We start from the raw sequence: 5,175 nt of genomic DNA, 5'->3' as shown, positions 1-5,175 counted from the left end.
TCAGCATAACAATCAGCATTCTTCCGTCTGTCTTCGGCTAGTTGTTCAGTTAGCACCAGTGCAAAATAGTCTCTTTTAACTTTAGAGTGTGTAAACCGCTTAAGAATCTCGTTTCCCAAAGATCATATTTATCTTCGGATCCATCAAACAAGGATTGTGTTGCCATGACCCCTACCGCTCTGTTCGCCATTTTCGCGAGTAACCCCAGTGTGCAGTCTGGACGATGGGGAGGGGCGACACTTCGAGGCGGAGCGACACGTGTACATATTTGTTTTCCCCGCCTTTGACATTTTGCTCCGAGCCAGCAGGGGGCAGTTTGCGTTGAAATAAACAGAACGGTGGCAACTGCAGCAGCAGAGTAATAACGCTATTCCACGTTGATTGCATGAGGTGAGTAAAAGTGGTTGTGTAAATATCTTATAATATTAAATGCGATGTTCGATCATTTATTTATCCATGGTACGTTCAATTTGAATAATTATTGTTAATAATTGTTATAAATTGCTCATTTTATTGTTCTTTGTAGATTGTAACAGTACACTCTGTACATGGCTTTAGTTCTTAGGTTTGATTTTACAGAGGTATGCCATTACATTTGTCAAGTTATTTGAACAGACATGCATGATAATTGTGTGTATATTATTATTATTATTATTATTATTATTATTATTATTATTATTTTTCAGGATGACATGATCAGGAGGTGGTGGTGTTCTGTTCTCCTGGACAGCTTCACTCCGCAAATGTATGTAGCTGTTTGAATGTTGCTACATGAAATATTACTCTGTACTATATCTAGCAATATACCTACCTCTTGACATTTATTCTTTGAGAGCTTAACCACTGAGGGGAGGAACTTCACCATTCAAAAGACAGTGTCTTCAGGCAGAGTCCAGCAAAGCAGGTTATTTGTGCACATACATTCATTAAGAACTAATCATTACATGTGTGTACATGCAGAGGTATTTTAGTTATTACAGCTACATAGTTGTTCAGATATGAAATTGGGATTATGTACAAGTACTATATTGGTCAACACCGTGGATTATTTAATAGATAGCTATCAGTTAACATCAGCATCAAAGACATTTAAAAACATTTCATCTTAATTCATTTTCAGACAGCAGCGAGTGTTTTAAATAACTTCTGTTTGCGATCTAATGTGGATTTTGTTCACCATATAAGACCGAAATATTTATATTCAATGTAAAAGATCTTCATGTGGATCATGCATGCAAATATATACAAATATTTCACTGGATTATTACAATTAATGGCAAAATGAATGTGTGGAAATGTAAACTAATATATCCTACTGACACACTACAGCAAAAGATATAAATAATTGGCTTAAAACTATTTTTTTCAATGTGAAAATACTAACATGCCTAATACTTCTGCACAGTACTGTATATATTAACATTTTATTAGTGGTATTATAAAAGAATGAGTATGCAGTTGTGACAACAATCTATAGAGTTTGTTTAAAGCAAGGTTGTCTGTAGTCAGTGTTTATATAATGTATAATAACTTTTATATACTTGTATAAATAAACCTATGTATGTTTTTGATTCAACAGCTTCCCCTAGAAATCCTCAGTGAAGTTATTTTGTCAGCGGGTGACTCTGCATATTTGACACTTTCTCTGGTTTGCAGATGGTTTAGGGATGTGGTCACTCAAGAAGTTTTCCGGAAAGCGGCACACTTTGCCTGGCTAGACGGTAAGATTTCCCCCTGTTTAATGCTCATTCTCCAATTGAACTTTGTAGTATGAGGATGTTAAACTTTTTATTATTATTATTATTATTATTATTATCTTTCCTGTATTTTGTCTTTACACTATAAGTTGTGGCCAACTGGAAGAATTGTCCTCCTGTCTACCAGAACGAGTTCAGACGGAAGTACAGCATCAGGGAATGCTTGCAGTGCAGAGCCCTTTTCAAGTTTAACCCACCAGGGTACAGGGAAGAGGCCGGCGTGGTGATCTTCTGGGCTTTTGTTTACACAGGGTTTTGTTCCAAGGACTGTTTTTTTTTTTTTTTTTTGCGGCATGAAACACATTTGTGTGTTCATTGAAGGGAAATAGAGAATGAACTGAGATCAACTGGTTTTGATGTATTAATTGATGTCATTTAAAGTTAAACTTTGCAGTGTATAATGTTTTAATAAAAAAGCTATGGCAAACACGTGCATGACAACAGGTTTCAGTCATTTACATCAGTCTATCATTCTTTAAGGTTTCTCATATTTGATTGTAACATCATTTGCTATGCATTGCTCATAATGAATTCTTAATTTAGTTGTGACAATTCGGTGTAATTTTTCAATTACCAATGATTTTGATAAACAATGAAGTGTTTAAAGGGGTGATTAAATGTATTATGTTTTTATATAGAAGCGGGTAACTAAATAAATTCAGGATTAATGAGGTTTTCAGTAGTGCAGTTCAGAAAACAAATAACAGAAAGTGACGAGTGTTTTTGGGCAAGTTCTTTAGAACCTGTATAGTTCCTTCCTTGCAAAAAGTAACCATGGATTTATTGTAGTAAAAATATTTGTTGGCATATTAATTTACCATGTGCTGTAATTATAAAAACACCATAGTTTAACTATAGTTTTTGTAGCAGAACCATGGTAAATTTTCGTAGGGGCTAAGGGAATGTTCAGTTTCCCTTTCATAGGTCACTTCAATGCTGCGGTGACGCCACCACTATGGGAACACCTTCGGTGTGACGAATGTCTGAAGCCCTATACCATCCCGCCAATCCTATTGGCCAAATAGCGCGTGGCACCGCCCATGCATGCATACGCATATATATACCTGGTGCCGCGCGCCATTTCACTCCGATTTCATTCCTTCAGTAACAAAGCAAATCTTCTGTGCCCTATTATCTCGCGTTCAACAGCGATCGTCACGAGCAGTATACTCCTCAACCGCGGACGCGATGAGTCAACGAAAGGTAGGAGCCGTATGATGGGTTATCACAGGAGGCACTTATGGCTTGGATTACGGCTCACACAGCCGCCGCGTTTTCGCTATCGGCTTGGCCCGATGTTTATCTTGTTGGATTAAATCCTGCCATGGATACGCTTCAGGATTATATACAACGAAACGCAGCGAGTTTGACGCACACGCTTTCTTCATGAAAAATTAATATGCCAGGGACTATGCCCTTCACTGAGAGTGCTGTTGGACTGCTAATGCACATCTACCCTCTCACTGCAGTCCCCACACTCTAACTTTGACTGTCTCGCAGCAAAGGCACCTCGAGCGTCATTGAACTGAGCTCTCGTTCGCTCGCCCCCTCAGACACTCTGCGCAATCCAGCCTTCAGAGTTTGAGGGACGGCGCGGAGGCTGGCAAAGATGGCCAGCATATGACGGTTCACACAGCAGCCGCGTTCTCGCTAGTGGCGTGGCCCGATGTTTATCTTGTTGGATTAAATCCTGCCGTGGATATGCTTCAGGATTATACACAACGAAACGCAGCGAGTATGACGCATGCGTTTTTCCTTCATGTTTGCCAAGGACTGTGCCCGCCTCCAGAGAGCGCTGTTGGACTGCTAATGCACATCTAATCCTCTCACTGCAGTTTCCACACTCTAACATTTGACTGTCTCGCAGCAAGGGCACCTCGAGCGTCATTGAACTGAGCTATCATTCGCGCGCCCCCTCAGACACTCTGCACAATCCAGCCTTCAGAGTTTGAGGGACGGCGCGGAGGCTGGCAAAGATGGCCAGCGTATGACGGTTCACACAGCCGCCGCGTTCTCGCTAGCGGCGTGGCCTGATGTTTATCTTGTTGGATTAAATCCTGCCGTGGATACGCTTCAGGATTATACACAACGAAACGCAGCGAGTTTGACGCATGCGTTTTCCTTAATGTTTGCCAGGGACTGTGCCCTCCACTAGAGAGTGCTGTTGGACTGCTAATGCACATCCAACCCTCTCACTGCAGTACCCACACTCTAACATTGACTGCCTCGCAGCAAACAGTGCTTCGAGCAGCATTGGATTGAGCTGTAATGCCAAACGTTCCCTCAGACACTCTGCGCAATCCAGCTTTCAGAATTCGAGGGGCGATTCAAGGGTCCTGCACAGACGACCCATTTATGACGGCTCGCACAGCCGCCGCTTTTCGCTAGCGGCAGAGCCCGATGTTCAATCTGTTTGCCTAATTCCTGCCATGGACACGTTTCAGGATTATACACAACGAGACGCAACGGCTCTTATGTATACACTTCCACCTGTGCACGAACGCCACAAGCTTTTCGTGCCCGGACATTTTAACATGTATGACAGCGTTGCAGGAAGCGGGAATTTTGAGACCGCTAGTATGGTCTCGGGCCGTGTGTGAACGCTTGCCCGACAATTCTCTATGGGTGTTACGCACGATTTGTCACGGATACACCATTCAGTTTCAATAAGGCCCGCCTCCTTTCCGCAGAATTCTTTCCACGGTGGCGAAGCCGATGGAAATAGCGGTGCTGCGACAGGAGATGTCAACTCCGCTGAGCAAAGGGGCTATAGAGGAAGTACACCCCTCTCAGATGGAGGCAGGGTTTTTACAGCCGTTATTTTGTGAAAAAAAAAAACACGGCGGATTACGACCCATTCTGGTTTTACACCATCTGAATCTTGCACTCAGGCCGAGGAAATTCAAGATTTTGATGATCATCCGGAGACTCAGGAAGTTCCTCAGATTCGCTTTAGGGGGCAAAGCGTATCAGTACTTCTCAAAGTGCATGGATGGATCTCTGGCCCGTTGCGGCCCCAGGGCGTTCGTGTTTGAACTATTTTAGGCGATTGGCTGGTGTTAGCGCAATCGCAGACTCAAGCACACTCTCATGGGGATCTTGTGCTGAATCATTTAACAGCCTGGGCTTACGCATGGAATGTTTCACCCCGTTGTCTCCGCATCGAACGATTCCGGTGACACGGCGGTGTGTGATGTCGCTAAAACTATGTGTGTCAACCGAATTCTCCTGACCCGAGTTTGGCTGGGGATTTGCGCTTCCCGAGAGACTGTCACGACGGATGCGTCTTTGACCGACTGGGGAGCTGTTTGTCAAGGGAGTTGGCACATAAACAGGTTGGAATTACTGGCGGTTTTTTTCTGGCTCTCCAGTATTTCTCGAATCTGCTGATCGGCCGTCATGTGCTGCTCAGATCAGA

General features: G+C 42.9%; 1 long non-coding RNA gene across 1 annotated transcript; it reads left to right on the top strand.

Moving 5' to 3' along the window:
• Nucleotides 1-221: 221 nt before the first annotated feature.
• On the top strand, nucleotides 222-2,198 carry LOC132115098 (uncharacterized). The gene is made up of 4 exons (XR_009425411.1): nucleotides 222-745; nucleotides 834-904; nucleotides 1,580-1,721; nucleotides 1,847-2,198. It is a non-coding gene; the product is annotated as an uncharacterized LOC132115098 (long non-coding RNA).
• Nucleotides 2,199-5,175: the final 2,977 nt, after the last annotated feature.

Source organism: Carassius carassius, chromosome 34 (genome assembly GCF_963082965.1).
Source record: "Carassius carassius chromosome 34, fCarCar2.1, whole genome shotgun sequence".
Classification (NCBI taxonomy): domain Eukaryota; kingdom Metazoa; phylum Chordata; class Actinopteri; order Cypriniformes; family Cyprinidae; genus Carassius; species Carassius carassius.
This window is presented reverse-complemented; position numbering and strand designations above follow the sequence as displayed.